Source organism: Protopterus annectens, chromosome 2.part0 (genome assembly GCF_019279795.1).
Source record: "Protopterus annectens isolate FY-2018-M chromosome 2.part0, PAN1.0, whole genome shotgun sequence".
NCBI lineage: Eukaryota > Metazoa > Chordata > Ceratodontiformes > Protopteridae > Protopterus > Protopterus annectens.
Window position 1 is genome coordinate 234,656,502 of NC_056728.1, and position 13,021 is coordinate 234,669,522.

The following is a 13,021-nucleotide window of genomic DNA, read 5'->3' on the forward strand; positions in this document are numbered from 1 at the left end:
CGGCACCGATGGCTATCGGTGCCGATACTGGTTCAGTCACATCGGTGTCGGCTCCGACTGGCTCCGACCACCATGTGGCTCAGGCTTCGGTGTCGGCGCCGACCGACACCGTTACTTTTATGTCTGTATCGGCTCCGGCCGGAGCCGATGCATCGAGACCTTCTGTCGGTGCCGAAAAGTCCTCGGCTCCGACTGCATCTATGGTTTCGTCGGCTCCGATGGTTCCTTCAAGGAAGAGGTCCAGGTCCCCTTCCTTGGAACCGATACTCTCGGCTCTGGCCTCACCTCTCCTCTCGGGACGGAGCCATCGGAGCCGATCATCTAGGTCATCCAGGCTTTCTGACCATGATTTAGAGAGGGTGGTCAGTAGATTATTGAAATCACAGGCACTGGCCCAGATGCTACATAGTCCGTCTCAACAGACGACTATTAGTCCACACCCTCTTGTAGTTCCTCCTTCGACTCTACCTCAGAGTTTGGAGCTGGAGTCTTCGGGAATAGTTTCTGCTATGGCTGAGGGGCAGATACCCCCCCCTTCTGCTCCCTCAGCATCTACTCTTATCTCCTCTTCGAGACCTTCCTTAGAGGGATTCGGTGGTCGGGCTTCCCTGGTCTCCTCCGAGGGGGTGAGTGGCATCGGACCCTTGTCCGACCCCACTCTTCCCCTTGGAGCCTCGGCCTTGGTGAGCTCGGCTCCGACATCTGCCTCGGAGCCTTCCCTTTCGGTGGGCCCTGGAGTTCCAGTTTCTTCGGAACGAGTTCTCTCGGACCTCCCTGGGAGGGGGGCCTTCGAGGTGATGAAGAGTGTGCTGGCCACTGGACTCAGCCAGCAGTCTGTTCCCTTAGCTCCTCCCTCTATGGTGCCTGTCGATATCTCTGCCATCTCTCTTGCTCCCGGACCCAGAGATCCTCCACCTCAGGTTTCCCCACTGGGAAGAACCCCCTCTTCCGAGGATTCTCCTGATCAGTCAGGGGATCCTCCGTGCAAGAGGATTTGTAAGAGGAAACACATAGACTCCCCTGAGTCTGTCACTTCAGATACCGACTTAGATGAGTCGGAGGGATCCCCAAGATCCCCCTCTGAGGATGTCTCCTTTTCAGACATCCTAGAACTCCTAAAACAGAGGGAAACTGGCCTCCAATAATCCCTCTGAGGATGAGTCGGTATACCTAGAGGCGTTTGGATCTCGGCCCTCCACCTCCTGGGTGTCTCCGCCTTCGACCCCTCATGGAGGTTATTGCTCGAGGCTTGGGCTGCTCCTGACTCTGTAGAGCCAGTTCCTAGGAGGCCGTCAAAATTTATTACTGCCCCTTCCGATAAGCAATTCCTTACGAAAGGTGTCCCTGCTGATGCCATGGTGGTGGCGGCTGCCACTAAGAAGGAACTTGCAGATCCTTCCGTACCTGTCCATCCACCTAATAAGGACTCTAGGACCATGGATAGGTATGGTAAGCGGATGTTCTCTTCAGCGACCTTTGCTATGCGTTAAGCTGAACTACTTATGTCACTTCACCAGACTCCAAAGGGACATCCTTAAAGAGCTAGGTGAAGTAGTACAGGATCCCACAGCTGCAGGGGCTCAAGAAAAAATTGCTTCGCAGCTAGGAATCCTTAATTCTATTGCTAACTCCTCCATGCGACTGATATCATATGCAGCAGATGGAGCGAGTAGGGCCGCAGGTACAGGTGTGGCTCTTAGACGCCAAGCCTGGATGCGGCTCTGTAATTTTGCAGATCCCTTTAAGGCGTCCTTCACAAACTCTCCCTTTGATGGGTCAGCTTTGTTTGGCCCTCAAGTGAAGGATACATTGACCAGGTGTGAGCAGGACGGCAAGACTCTTTCTGCCGTAGGGGTCCGTTTTTCCATTCCTTCTAGACCTTACCCTAAAGGACAGAAGGGTGGCAAGATGTGGTTCTGCAAATCCCAAGGAGTCACGCCGGATACACGTGGTCAGTTTACCCCTAGAGGCAGAGGGGGTAACAATAACAGACGCCGCTCTAGAGGCAGAGGGGGTCCACAAAACCAGGGAAGCAGAGAGCCTCTCTCTGACAAGCCCTTTCAGCATCCCTGAGATGTTGCCCGACTGTCCATCCTTGGAGGCAGTCGGGGGAAGACTATCGCTGTACCCAGAAGCCTGGCGTTCCCTCACTCAAGACAGATGGGTACAGTCGATCATATCCGAGGGTTACAAAATTCCTTTCGAGGAAAGTCCTTTCTCTCACTCAAATTCCCTTCCAGATGTACCACCCGGTCTAAGGAAATTGCAGAGTTAGAAGTATTAAAACTTCTACAAAAAGAGCCATTCAGCCAGTTACAACAGACCATTCAGAGCCGGAATCTACTCAAGATTCTTTTGGTCCCCAAAAGGCGGAGACTGGAGACCAATATTGGATCTCAGCAGACTCAACAAGTCTGTGAGAAAGACAAGATTCGAATGGTCACACTTCAGTCAATTCTGCCCTTCCTAGAGAAGGACAACTGGATGTGCTCAATAGATCTTCAGGATGCGTACTATCACATAAAAATTCACAGACGCTCCAGAAGGTTTCTCCGCTTTCGGCTGGGGTCCAGTCATTTCCAATTCAGAGCCCTGCCCTTTGGTCTCACTACAGCCCCCAGAGTGTTCACCAAATGTATGGCAGTGGTCACGGCTCACCTGAGGCGTCAAGGATTCCAGGTGTTTCCGTATCTCGACGACTGGCTCCTTTCAGCCACCACCAGGCATCAACTTCTTCAAACCAGGGATTACACAATAAATCTTTGCACTCAACTGGGAATTTTGATCAACTACGAAAAATCCTCCTTATTGCCCTGCCAGTCTATTACTTTCATAGGCGCAAACTTAAACACTGTTCGGATGTCAGCAACCCTCACAGACCAAAGAATCTCAGATATGCAAAGTCACGTGAGGATCATCCTAGCCAGCAAGAAAGTACAAGCCAGAATGGTTCTAAAGGTGTTGGGCCTCATGGCTGCGGCCATTACCCTTCTTCCCCTGGCCCGCTTCTATATGCGCCTGCTTCAGTGGATGTTGTTCACTCAGTGGTCTTACCAACAACTTCCGATGCGTCACCAAATACTGGTGACACAAATTTGCAGGAATCATCTTTTATGGTGGATTACTTCTCCCCAGATTCACCAAGGCAGACCCTTTGTACCCCAGCCCGGTAGCCACTGTCACTACGGACGCCTCCCTGATCGGGTGGGGGGGTCATTATCAGGGCAGGGTGGTTCATGAGACGTGGCAACTGTTCGAATACCACCTGCACATAAATGTCCTAGAGATGAGAGCAGTGCTTTTAACGTTGCAAGCCCTGAACGACTTTCTTCCCTTGGGAACAATTGCAGTTCACACAGACAACATGTCTGTAGTATGGTATATAAACAAAGAGGGCGGAACCAAGTCCTACCCCTTGTGTCGAGAAGCTCTCAGACTTTGGCAATGGGCGATCTCCTCTCATCGGTTTCTGGTAGCAACGCATATCCCTGGGAAAACCAACATTTTAGCAGACAGATTGAGCAGAGCTATTCTCATGCCTCACTAGTGGTCTCTCAAACAATCTATAGTGGAGGAGATTTTTCTAGAATGGGGCCGCCCATGTTGCGATCTTTTTGCTACTCCCCAAAACAGCAAATGCCCAGACTTCTTCTCTCTCTTCCCACTGCCAGGCCATCCCCCCAGAGACGCTCTAACCCAGGATTGGCCCCAGGGACTTCTTTATGCCTTTCCTCCTTTTCCGCTGATTCCACAAGTACTCCAGAAAGCCACCGTTTTGAGAGCCAAAATGATTCTCATTGCTCCCTATTGGCCTCGACAGATTTGGTTTCTGTTCCTCCATCGTCACCTTTTGGTGCAGCCGTGGCATCTGGACCCAGTGCCAGACCTTCTGATTCACCAATCGGGTCAGCTGCACCGGTCTATCCCTTCTCTCAACCTCACAGCATGGTTGCTCCACTTCCTTCCTTAGCCAGGCTTCCTATGATCTCTAATCCTGTTAGGGACATCATAGTAGCGTCCCTAAAATCCTCTACTAGGAGGATTTATACTAGCAAATGGAAACGCTTTTTCTTGTTGGGCAAAAGCTAAAAATATTGATCCCTTTACTGCTCCAGTACAAGCAGTTTTGGATTTCTTAGCGGAAATCTTTCACGCGGGCTCTTCTTCTTCCACGGTCAAAGTTCAGTTGGCTGCTATCTCGAACTTTCATGTCGGGTTCGCAGATCACAACATTATGTCCCACAGGCTTTGTAGAGCCTTCTTAAAAGGAATTTTTCTCTTGAAACCTCCAATCAGGAGTCCTCCTCCTCAATGGGACCTAAATTTAGTGCTGACATCCTTGATTCTTCCTCCCTTCGAGCCAGCTGTTTCATGTTCCCTGAAATTTCTTTCATGGAAAACTTTATTCCTGGTTGCTATTACATCGGCTAGGAGGGTATCTGAACTTCATGCTCTCTCTGTTGGCCCCCCCCCCCTATTTAGTCTTCCACAAAGACAGAGTATCATTGAGAACTAATCCGACCTTTTTGCCTAAGGTCGCCTCAAAGAGTAATTTGAATCAGTCTATTGATCTTCCTGTATTTTTCCCAAACTACTCAAACAGATCGGAACAAAAGTTACATTATCTTGATGTTCACCGCCAACTCAAGATATTATTTGGACAGAACAAAACAATTCAGGAGATCCGATCAGCTCTTTGTTTCTTATGCTGATAACAAAAAAGGCCTTCCCGTCTCAAAAGTGACCTTATCTAGATGGCTTTCTTCTGTCATCTCTGAAATTTATCAGCTCAGGGGAAAACAGCTGTGCTCGAAACCTAAAGCGCATTCAACCAGAAGCTTGGCCACTTCCACAGCTTTTCAAGCTAGACTTCCATTAGACACTATTTGTGTAGCAGCCACTTGGGCCACTCCTCATACCTTTGTTTCTCATTACAAATTGGATTTGGCCTCCAGGGACAGAGCCAGTTTTGGCTCTACAGTTCTCAAGAGTCTGTTCCATTGAGCCACCCAGGATAGAGGTGCTAGGGACGCGGTCCCATCAAGCAAGAATGAAGGCGAGATTGACAACTTAACATTGAGAAGTTATGTACCTACCATAACGTTCCATGTTAGTTGTCTTCTCTCGCCTTCTTTCTTGCGACCCTCCCTCCTTCCCCCTGGCCTGGACAGACCTTTCTCTCTACATGGAAGAATGCTTCTTAATACCATACAGTACTGGTCCTCCAAAACCATCCTTCAGGCTTTTCTCTCCTTCTTTCTTCCTTTTGGGAAGTTTTTTATGCTAGGTGTTATTGCCTATAGACAACAAACAAGATCTGGGTACTTACCGCCTTGCATCATGGGATATGGGGCTGCCTCGAGCTGGTAAAGGTGACTCTCGAGCTTAGCAAAGTGCCGAGTCAGAGCCGAGGATCGGCTCCGAACCCATCAAGCAAGAAAGAAGGCGAGAGAAGACAACTAACATGGAACGTTATGGTAGGTACATAACTTCTCATTTATAAAGCAGAGATTTGACATACTGGAATGCAGATAGGAAGGTGCAAGGGAAACGACAACTACAGAATACTCACAGCAGGGATTCAGCAAGGGCATTCAAGTATTTATTACCTGTAAACCAAAATGAGAAACAAAGTGATAGATGAAACTAATTGCAGAAATGTAGGCAGAGAAAGAGTTTATAAGCTGGAAAAAGATTGCACTCAATAGTATTAATACATAAAATGGATAATGTACAGAGGGGGAGATGAGTGATTCAGCATTCAGGACCTGGAGATGAAAAGCAGAGACAAACCACAATGGGGGTAGGGGACACTAGGAAAGGAAGATAGAAAGTGAGAGGGAAAGGAAAGAATTTGTATTTATTAATTGTAACAAATGAAGACCTTGAGAGTTGGTGTAATTCATTCAAGTGTGCTGAGGAGGATTTTCAGTTCAAACATTTATAGAGGAAAGAGCAGTGCAAAGGGTTAGTCATTCCTATGCAAAGTCATAAGGAGTGGTGATTAGTTAGGAATAGTAGAACCTAACTCCAAGATAAAGGAGGGGGATTACAGAGGAGGGGTAAGGGGATTTGGAGCGCACTTTAACAGGTAGAAAATTCACCAGAATAGAAAAGAAAGAGTGGAGACCATCAAAGGAGGAAGGTAGGAAACTGAGCAGGTAAGGACAGGCTTCTGGAGAAAAAGCAGACGTGGGAGATGAGGGAGTAGCGTGAGTGGAGACCCAAACACACACACAAATGACATCATACCCATGATGATAAATGGAAGCAGGATACAGATTAAGCCAAGCTGAATGATGTGAACTCCAATAACAGTGAATAGGGAGTGAAGCATAGAACAGATCAGAATAGCACAAGGATGTCTGGGAGGAGGTGCCAGCAGATTAGAAAGGGTGACATGAAAGGACACAATGGCAGCACATCTGGGTGAGAAAGGTGAAAAAGTAAAGGAGAGAATAGTAGCTTAGATCATGGGAGGGAACATGAATATTGAAATCAAAGCACAGAATGTGATGGGCTGGTTAACAGAATGAAAAGAGGAAAGGTACTAGCTTTTGCACGTGGAAGTAAGCCACAGGTAATAACTTTAAAAGAGATGCACATAAACCAGGAGGACTACAAAAACATAAGTAAAGTGGAATATAATGCCACGGCGAATTCCTCATGGGGGAATAGGAAGCAGAGAGGTGTGACTATATTAACTACTAAGTTGTGACAATTACAAATTGAGAGGAGAAGAAAGATAAAGGAAATGTATACTGGGATAAAAGGCTAGTTCAAGTCAGTAAGTAAGCATAGTAACTGTATCTGCTATTGCCAATTTTTCATCCCATCCTCACATACGAGTCCGGATCCAGTGGATCGTTAGCAAGCTCGTGGCAACCAAAAAGCTCTTGGCTACCTCCCCTTACCCACAGTGCATCTCTCCCCATTACCTCAGATCTCGTTTGTCGCTTTGCAAAGACTTGGTCTGATCAGCTAGCTCTTGGTGTTGGGTCATATAATTAAAAAAATATTTTTCTTCTATAATCTTTTAGTGTCATTTTTCTTTTCGGTCTCTCCCTTTATAGTTTATAACCCCTTTTTTTTTTTTTTTGCAGTAACTGTTTTTTTAGTTGGGTTACTTTTTAGTTAGGCTACTTTTGTTTCTTTCCCGCCAGTAACCATTTTTATAGGTTATTTCCCTCCCCTTTTACCTTTTAAAGGTATATCTTGTTAGTAGCTCTTCCTTTCCTTTGCTTCTATTTGAAAAAAAAAAACCTCTCTCTCTTGCTTTTTTTTTTTTCTGTTAAGTGTGTGTACTTGTGTGAGTGGCTTCTCTGCCTGTTTCTTTGCATTATGGCAGAGAAACAAGAGATACCTGCTGGTTTAAAAAAATGCACAAAGCGCAGGCACAAAATTCATGTAAGCGACTTTCAGTCAGTGTGTATGTATTGTTTTGGCCCCCTTCACTTGCAAGAGGATTGTACGATGTGCCACTCCTTTAATCATCGAGCTGTAGTGGAAATTAAAAATAAGCTCATCTTAAGGGGCATATTGCATTCTGGCTTCTGCCTTTCTGGAGATAAAAATAAATCTGATGCGTCCTGTAAGACAAAAATTCGAGCCAAACTTCATCCTTTTCCTCTAAATCCTCGGAGAGAGGAAATTTATTTATTTTACATTTGTTTACCAGAAAGTTTGACTGGGACACAAGTCTTCTTTTTTTTTCAGCGGAGGCCTTGGGAAAAAATCTCCAGTAATAACAAGTATGAAATACAAATACATATACCCGGAATAGCAGTATGAAAATACAAATACATGCACCAGGCAAACATGAACAAATAAGAAAGAAGCAGTTACATTTTCATCAACATATATGGGATAAACACTGAATAAGGTTAGAGATTTATGCAGAGATTCACATGGAAAGAAGAGACCCTGTTCGGTGCCGACAGATACTTCAGAGCCAAAACCAAAAATGTTGAAATCTCCCAAGTCTGAGGAGTCTATGATCCAAGCGAACCCTTTGGCACTGATCTCTGCCACGTTGTATTCAACTTCTTCGGCTCTGATCCTGTCTAGTAAGGATCGATCAGATCCAACAACTAGTCCATTTAAACCTATTTTGACACTACTGAGGACATGGTACACTGTGACCTATGATCCGGTTCCATCGAGGATGCTGTCTCCCTTTTTATCAAGACAAATGTCCCCATCTGCCTCCTCCTATTCGACCAGGAGACTTGCTGAAGAAGAAAGATGTGGAGCGAATGGTGCAAAAAATTTTGTGGGCGTAGGCATCACTAAGACCCCCTCGACCTTTATGGTGCCAAGTCTGTCTAAAATGTCCACTCCCCCTCTTCCTCCTCAGACTTCAGGGCAAGCTTCAGAGCTGTCTGATCTGATACGCTCAGTGCCTTTCAGCTCTGATCAGAAAATGTCCTCTTCCTCAGATCTGACTTTTGCTCTGAGTTTGTCGGCCTTTTCGGAGCTGGAGAGTTCCTGGACCCGTAGTGAACCTCGTGAAACTCAAGTGCGCTTGACTTCCAGGTCTTCGGAGTAGTCGATGCACTTTGGGCCTTTGGCAAAGGTGAGCTCTGCTCTAGCTTCAACCCCTGGTGAGCTGTCTTTTGGACTGGAGGGGACCCCATCCTGAAAGCATAGCTTGTTAGAGCCTGAGTCCTCGTCCATTAAGGAACAGTCGGCTTTTGGGGCCTTGGAGAGGGCTATAGTTGCCACTGCAACTAAAGTCACCTGCCCCCTCAGATCTGATATCCCAGCAGGATACTTTGTGTTCCTCTTTTCACCACCAAGTTCCACAGGGACAGCAGGCTCTCAGGCATCAGCATACTTATCTGGGTACCCCTGACTCTTCTGATACCTTCACATACTACCCCACTGAAGACATCTCTAGGAAGAGACTATGCAAGATGAAGCATTTGGGCTCCACTGAGTAGTCTGCCGTGGGAGACACTGACCTTGATGAGGGTAAAGGATCCCCATGACCACCCCCTGAGGATGTTTCCTTTGGAGAGATTCTGGAGATTCTGAAAGAAAGGGCTGGCTTGCAGTCCTTCACCTGAGGAGTTTGCGTACCTAGGTGCCATTGATTCCTGCCCATCTACCTCCGATCAGCTCATAGGTTTGATCTCACGGCGGGTGAGACCCCAGACGTCATCAAACCTGTTCCCCGGAGACCAAATAAAATTATAACCTCTCCCTCACATAGGGCATTCTGGACAAAAGGGGTTGCAGTAGGTGCCATGGTAGTGGCAACGTTGACCAAGAAGGAACTCTCCAAGGGGAGTTCAGCTATCCATCCTCCTAATAAAGACAATGGATAGAAGTAGGAAGCGTACATTCTCATTGGTGACCTTTGCCTTGCGGTCGCTGAATTATCTTTCGCATTTCTCCAGGTTGAAATGGGATCTGATCAAGGAGCTCTCTGATACTGTTGAAGGAACAGTAGCTGAGGGAACTAAAAAGAAAGTAGCTTCCCAATTCAGTAGCCAACTCTTCCATAAGGCTCATCATGCATGCAGCAGAGTGAACGAGCAGAGCTGTGGGTTCCAGCATTTCTATGAGGAGACATGCCTGGATACACCTTTATGATTTTTGTGGAACCTGTAAGTCTTTGTTTGTCAACGCTGTGTTTGACGGCACATCTCTTTTTGGTCCCAGTTCAAAGATGTGCTGTTCAGGTGTGAGAAGGAAGATAAGACTCTTTCTGCCATGGGCATACATTTTTCAGTTCCCCAGAGACCTTATCCCAAGGGCTAGAGAGGCAGCGGAAGAATGTGGTTCAAGAAGTCTCAAGGGTCCTACCAAGATGCACTTGGAGAGTTTTCCCATAGAGGCAGAGGGGGAAACAATAATTGAAGACCTCACCCTCATGGCAGAGGAGGTCTGCAGAACCAAGGTTCCCAGAAGTCTTTCTTTGGGAAGCCTTTTCAACGCTCCTGACACGAGTCCCGATTTGTCCACCTCTCGAGGCAATCTGGGGTCAACTATCCCTGCACTGGAGAGCCTGGAAAAAGATAACTTCTGATGTGTGGGTGTAGAAGATAATGTTCAGGAGTTTCCAAATTCCCTTTTCTCAACAGTCCCCTCCCAAAAAAAAAAATCCCAGACGTTCCACCCAGTCAGAGGGTCAGGCAGTTACTCAAATTCAAAAACTGCTAGGAAAAAAGTCACCTAAGAGGTCCCCCGAGATCAGAAAGGATTCTGAATTTACTCAAAGTTCTTTTTGACTCTAAAGAAAACAGGGGATTGGAGACCAATCCTTGATCTCAGCAGATTGAACAAGTCAGTTCAACAGTGCATGTTCCAAATGGTCATAGTGCAGTCCATACTTCCTTTTCTGGAACAGGATGATTGGATGTGCTTTATAGAACCTCAGGATGCATGCTACCGTATAAAATGGACAGATGCTCCAAAAGATATCTACACTTCTGGCTGGGAGCCAGTCATTATCAATTCAGAGCACTGCCCTTTGGTCTTACTGCCACCCACAGTGTGTTCACCAAATGCATGGCAGTGGTTGCGGCGATAACTGGCTCATATCCACCCCATCCAGGCATCTACTTATCCGCACAAGAGACTCTGTTCTTCAGGTTTGTTCCAAGGCTGACATAATCATAAATTACAAAATATCTCATCTGGAACCCATTTGAACACTAGTGTTCATGAGGACACTACTAGACACCAGTTAGATGATTGCAAAGCTTTTTCCTTCCAGGGTGCTAAAAATCAGATGGAAAATTTCAAGGGTAATCAGAAACAGGAAGGTAGCTCTCCACCATGTTCTACAGGCTTTAGGATCTACAGCCATGATGATTGTGTTGGTTCCATGAGCCAGGTTTTACATGCGAATTCTGCAATGGCTTCTGGCTTTTCAGTGGTCAATAATTCACCAACCAGTGTCTCATCAAATTCTCATAACGAACATATCCAAAAAAAGATCTTTCACGGTGGATTTGTTCAAAACCTGTGACACAAGGTCAACCATTTGCTCCCCCCTCAACCACAGACTATGGAGACCATGGATGCTTCCCAGATAGGGTGGGGGAGGCATTGTCTGGGGAAGACTGTTCAAGTCAAGATACCTGGTCCATAGACCAGGCCAAGCTCCACATAAACCTCCTAGAAATGAGGGCAGTGCTTCCAGCATTGCAGGTATTTCAGACTGCTCTTCCTCTAGGAATGGTAGCGATTCAGTCACAGCATGTCAGTAGTATGGTACATGAACAAGCAAGGAGGAACCATATCTGGAACCAGATCATAATCTCTGTGTTGAGAAGCGCTCAGTGTATGACATTGGACCCATTTCCTCCAACCGTTTTCAGGTAGCAACGCATATTTAGGGAAGGTCCAGTGTCATAGTGGACAAGTTGAGCAGAGCCATTCTCATGCCTCACAAGTGGTCTCTCAACCAGAAGGTAGCAGAGAACATTTTCTGCACATGGGGCCAGTCTTGCTGTGACTTCTTTGCCTCTCCCATAAACAATAAATGCAGCAGCTATTTTGCCCTAATTCCCCCACTGGAGCAGTCCCTGTAGGATGCTCTAGTACACGGATGGCCTCCCAGACTATTGTATGCCTTTCTCCCCATTCCATTGATTCCAAAATTTCTTCAGAAAGCCAACAGGTTGAAGAGAGCAGTAATTCTCATTGCCCTGTATTCGCCTCGGCAAATCTTGTTTCCTTTCCTCTGGTCTCCTCCGTAGAAGGAGCCCTGGATTTTGGAACCCTTTCCAGATCTGCCGTCGCATCCGACAGGAATGCTTCATCCCAGCCTTCACAATCTCAAGCTGACAGCTTGGTTCCTCCAGTTCATTGATTGCCCTGTTTGTCATATTCTGATACCTCCCATAAGTCTCCCACTCAGAAACTATATAGGAGTAAATGGAAAAGGTTTGTAATCTGGCACGACAACACAATATGGATCTTATCACTGCTTCCATTCACTTTATTCTGGAATTTTTAGCCCACTTTTTCAGTAACGGAGCTATGGCATCTACTATATTAAGGTCCAGTTAGCAGCCATTTCAAATTTGCACATTGGGATAGACAACTTATCTTTAATTTCCCACAAACCTTGCAAAGCCTCCTTAAAAGGGACCATGTTAAGACCTCCCCACAAGGATCCTTCTCCCCCTTGGGATCTTAATTTGGTTCTATGTCAGATTGTTCAACCACCCTTCGAACCTGCAGCACCTTGTGATATTAAGTTCCTATCATGGAAGACTTATCTTTGTGGTGGGTTTCACATCTGGGATATGGATATCAGAAATTCAGGCACTATATTCCCAGCACCCCGTATTTGGTTTTTCATAAAGGCATTCTCTGTCTACGTATCACCCCCTCTTTCTTGCCCAAAGTTGTTTTTCAAACAAATATTAATCAGACTATACAGTTGCCTGTTTTCTTCCCTAAGTTTAGTAATAAGGATGAATAATGTACTACATTTGTTGGATGTTCATAGACAGTTGTTTCTATTTACATAGAACTAAAGAGGTTTCGTAACTCAAACCAATTGTTTATTGCATTTGCAGGCCTTAGGAAAGGGCAACCAGTTTCCAAAGTTACTTTATCAAAATGGCTTTCTAGTTTTATTTCCTTCATTTATACCTCAAAAAGCATGAAACCTGACAAATCCATTTGGACTGCTTCTACCAGGGCAATGGCCACATCTGCAGTCTTCCAGACAAATGCTTCCTTGGATGATATTTGTGCAGCAGCCACATGGGCAAACCATCATAATTTTATCATCACTAATAAGTTGGATTTAGTTTCCAGGGGAAGGGCATCCTTTGGTGCAATGGTTCTGAGGAATATTCTCCCGTGAGTCTGCCCAGGATAAAGGTAGCTGGGGACTCTGTCCCATATGTGAAGATGAGATGAAAAATTGACCATCAGATAAAGATGTTATGTATTCACCATAACGTTCCATCTGTATTGTCACTTTTTCATTTCTCTTCACATCCCCTCCCTCCAACTCCCTTCCTTGGGGTTCTTGGTTGAACGGGAAGTGATT